Source organism: Neomonachus schauinslandi, unplaced genomic scaffold, assembly GCF_002201575.2.
Source record: "Neomonachus schauinslandi unplaced genomic scaffold, ASM220157v2 HiC_scaffold_2271, whole genome shotgun sequence".
In the NCBI taxonomy this organism is placed as follows: domain Eukaryota; kingdom Metazoa; phylum Chordata; class Mammalia; order Carnivora; family Phocidae; genus Neomonachus; species Neomonachus schauinslandi.
The window spans coordinates 1,577-5,791 of record NW_025410961.1 but is presented as its reverse complement, the minus strand read 5'-3'; the positions used below and the strand labels follow the sequence as shown (position 1 = coordinate 5,791).

General features: G+C 60.3%; 1 non-coding gene across 1 annotated transcript; it reads left to right on the top strand.

Moving 5' to 3' along the window:
- The first annotated feature begins 2,776 nt into the window (after positions 1-2,776).
- LOC123323908 lies at positions 2,777-2,967 on the top strand. The gene has a single exon (XR_006539566.1). It is a non-coding gene; the product is annotated as a U2 spliceosomal RNA (small nuclear RNA).
- Positions 2,968-4,215: the final 1,248 nt, after the last annotated feature.

Genomic DNA, 4,215 nt, shown 5'->3' with positions numbered 1-4,215 from the left:
AAAGAAAGAAAGAAAGAAAGAAAGAAAGAAAGAAAGAAAGAAAGAAAAGAAAAAACGAAACTGGGAACAAATATATGCCGGTCTACCACAGGCAGGGTTCATCTCCAAATTACACAGGAGATCCGAGAATGGGATCAAAAAGAAAAAGACGGGGTGCCTGGGTGGCTCAGTCGTTAAGCGTCTGCCTTCGGCTCAGGTCATGATCCCAGGGTCCTGGGATCGAGCCCTGCATCGGGCTCCCTGCTTGGCGGGAAGCCTGCTTCTCCCTCTCCCACTCCCCCTGCTTGTGTTCCCTCTCTCGCTGTGTCTCTCTCTGGCAAATTAAAAAAAAGAAAGAAAAGAAAGAAAGAAAGAAAAGAGAAAAAAAACTGGATAAAACATAAGCAAAGATCACGCAGTTGAGGGGAAAGATAATAAATGTGGTTTTTCACATACAGAGATGCAAAGATGAACAGAGATGTACAAAGAGGGAAATGCATATGAAAATGGTCCCGAGATGTAATGTAGCACCTGGGAGTTTGGCCAAAATCCAAGAGTCTGATGAGCTCCTGGGTTCACCAGGCTGCAGAAACAGATGCTGCTAGAGAACCCTGAGGGTGCTCCTCGAGTCCCCGTCTCGGATCCATGGCTCAGGGCGAGGGTACCAGGGACCACCACGAGGGTGTGACACCTTGGTGGAGGGACATGGCTCTTGGGCGAGAGTGGCTCCAGCCTTAGCGGCTCAGGCACCGCTGTGTGTGGGTGTGGATCTGCGCGGGCATGGCGGGGGGGGGGGGGGGGGGGGGGCCGCGCCGCGCCCCCGGGCCCCCCGGGGCCGGGGGGGGGGGGGTCTGACTCCAGTTACCCTGGAGCCCCTGAACTCAGGAGAGGCCAATGCGCGCGCCGCAAGGTGAAGAAAGTATCTTCAGTGGGAGAGGTTGCTTTACAAGGAGTGGAAGCGTCTGAGGGTCCAAATACCTGGGAACCCATAAAGTGACTACTGAAGACCCCAGAACCAAGCAGAGAGGTCTTGTGTGGGAGAGGCGGGAAGAGCCCGTCCGGATAACCCTGTGCCAGGCGCTGGGTAAGCTGGGTTGATGGGTCACCTGGTTGGATCCTCACCCGTTCACTCATCCCTTCAAGGGATGTTTAGGTGCTGAGCACCGGTCTAGGTGCCCGGGCCAGAGAGGCAGAAAAAGCAGCCCAGGTGGGATCTTCCCAGGGGCCGGGAGCTGGGGTGGAGGGCCCCGGGCGGGTGTGGGAAGGAAGGCGGGGTCCTGGGACAAAGCGCACAGGCGACCAATCTTATCGGTGCTGGTGCCAGCTACAGGAGAAACTCAAAACTAGGTTGGGGCCCGAGAGGGGCGCCTCTCGGCGGGGGGGCGGGGGGGGGGGGGCGGGGGGGAGGGGGGTGCACGAAACAGGCCCCACGTTAGGTGTTATTAGGGCCTGGCCTTCAGCGAGGAGATGAAGGTTCGGAGAAGTGACTGGCCAGATCGCTGTTTCTCCCCGAGGGCTGGCTCCTCGAGGGCCGACTCCCGCCGGACATTTCCACAGAGGGCCTCGGGGGCTAACCCGTCAGGAAGGTAACTTCCTTAGGGTCCCGCTAGACCGCGCGCTTCCCCGAGAACGAGTGAAAGAGAGATCGTCGCCACCCCCACGGGAGAGAGGGAAACCCCCAGGCCGGGAGTCACAGAGCCGAGAGAGCTAGGGCCGGGCGGTGACCGCAAATGTCCCCATCGCGTTCCCGGCCTCGCTCCTGCCAACCCAGGTGCGTCGGAGCAGCAGCCCTCCTCCCCTCCGAGGTCCACGTCCGGTTCTCAGGGCTCCCTCCGGTAGACTGCAGCCGCTGGCGGGGCCTGTGCTCCAGACGCAGGCGGTGTCTTGGGACAGGCTGAGGGCCGCAGGTCACCGGACACGTTTCTCAGCCTCTCTGGTCTCGATGATCACAGCTGGGAAGTGAGGGTGAGAACGCTTCAACTCACTCCGGGGTCCGGAGGATCCAAACGGATAGCAAAGCCTGCAAGGCAGGTGCGTCCGGCGCGCGGCGGAGGTGCGATCAGGGTTCTTTCCCCGCAGGGTTGACGCCACTGAGGAGTCCATGAGGTTGAAGGGCGACCGTGCTGGTCTCACGGTCCTTACGGCTAAGTGCAGGCTTTGCGGAGAACCAACCGAGGCGGGCCGGGGAGCGGTTGGCGGGGTGGGGGTGTCTCAGTCGCGGGAGGCTGGAGAGGAGGCGGGTAGGGGGAGGGCGGAGGCCGGCTCCCAGTCACAGGCACAGGCTCCTGCCCCGGCCGCAGTGCGCTCCCCGCCAAGGTCGGGGGCCGTGCCTGGGGGCCCCGGGGGGACGCGTCCCTCCCGGACGCACAGCGTTGACCCCGCGGCGTTCTCGGGCGCACGGGGACCGCTCGGGTCCCGGAGCTCCCCGCCACACACACACACCCCCTCCCCTGCTTTGGGCCGGGCGTGGGGGGGTGGGGTGTCAGCGTTGGGACGCCGGAGTTCCGGGGGCTGGGGGCGGGGCCAGGGGCGGAGCGGGCCCGCAGTACTACGCCCCCGGGGCGGGGCGGGGCGGGGCATGCAAATCGCCGGTCATCCTCTCGGGAAGGACGCGAGGGAGCGGAAAGGGATGTGAAAATTCACCAGGAGCGCGGGGTAATCACTGCAACTGCAAGCGCGTGTGGAGCGGACCGCCGCAGGATAGTGAGCCGGGAATGTGGACAGAGGGTGCCATGGCTCACCGTGAGTGCAACATGGCTGGCGGCGGGGCGGTGGCGGCGAGGACAGGACGCCAGGCATCGCTTCTCGGCCTTTTGGCTAAGATCAAGTGTAGTATCTGTTCTTATCAGTTTAATATCTGATACGTCCTCTATCCGAGGACAATATATTAAGTGGATTTTTGGAGCTAGGAGTTGGATCAGGAGCTTGCTCTGTCCACTCCGCGCATCGACCCGGTATTGCAGTACTTCCGGGAACGGTGCACCCCACGGGGGTCTCTACTTGCTGTTCTAAAAACAGGTCCTTTTTGTGCGTGCTTAGTTTTCCCACTTTGGCTCCGGGTTTTTCTGTTTTGCTTTTGGTGCTTTGTTGCCGTCGTTGTTCTGTTTTTCGCTTTGCTGTTTGTTGCTGTGTGGATTAAGCGGTGGGGGTTTATCTCCCGCGGCGAGCTTTTCCCGCCCTCGCGGCTGTTAGTACGTAGCGTAGATTTGTGGTGGCGGCGCAGAAGGCTCTAGCGCTTTTGCTGTCATGTCAGTATCTAGATTCTGTCCTACGTCCCGTCCCGCGTGGCTTCGCACCTAGTTATTAACCCTGTGTGTCGGCGGCCGTCAGGATCGGTTTGCTCACTGTTTCGTGCTTCTTCTCGAAGTGCTTTTCCTGCTTTCTCTTCGCTTTGCGCCCGGAGAGGTTGGCCCAGGCCGAGGGTTTGGCGACGAGCAGTTTTTGGTAGAAATACGTAACGCCCGTGCACATGTGACTCGACCTCCAATTTGGATGATTCAATCCGGCTGCTTCAGGTAGCTCTCCACTCGCTCTGCCGGCCCCCCTTAACCGTTCGGAACAAAGGACGAGCAGCTGAGGTCATGGCTACAAAGGCCTTCCCCGGTAGGGAAGGAAAATTCGTTCTTCCAGATCTACCTATGGCAGCGTTTATCCACCCGGGTGACACCCCAGAAACTCCTGGGGTTTCGTTTCAATCCGGCTCATGCCCCAGCACCGCCATACAGCAATCGAATTCGAGTCTCTGGGGCGGGGGCCCGAGGCTGGTGGCCCTCCGAGCCCGCCAGCCGGAAGCACTCCTCGGAGCATCTGGGAAGGTGCCGCCGGTCAGCTTCTTCTGAACCCTGAATTCCCCGTGACAATGAAAGCGTTGGGCGCACTCCTGCAAATCCAGGCACGAGTCGCTTCACTACAGTCCCGGGCCTGGCTTCGTGTTTAGCACACCGCAGGCACTCAGTAAACAGTGTACCGATGAGGAAATAACGGATTCCCTGGGCCTGGCACACACAGGAGACAACCCCCCCCCCCCAAAGTCTAGTGAGGAGACCTTTGGACCCAGTCCCGCGATCTGTTGAGAGCCGGTGCGGGACGGAGCGAGCTGCTGTGGGGTGCTGCCGCTCTGTTTCGGAACCAGATGGACCCCTTCCCCAGTTCATCCTCCAAATTTGTTTTAGATGTGGAGACTGGTGACCGCCGTCCCCCACGAGGCTATGAAAAGGTTTATAGCTCACATAATGA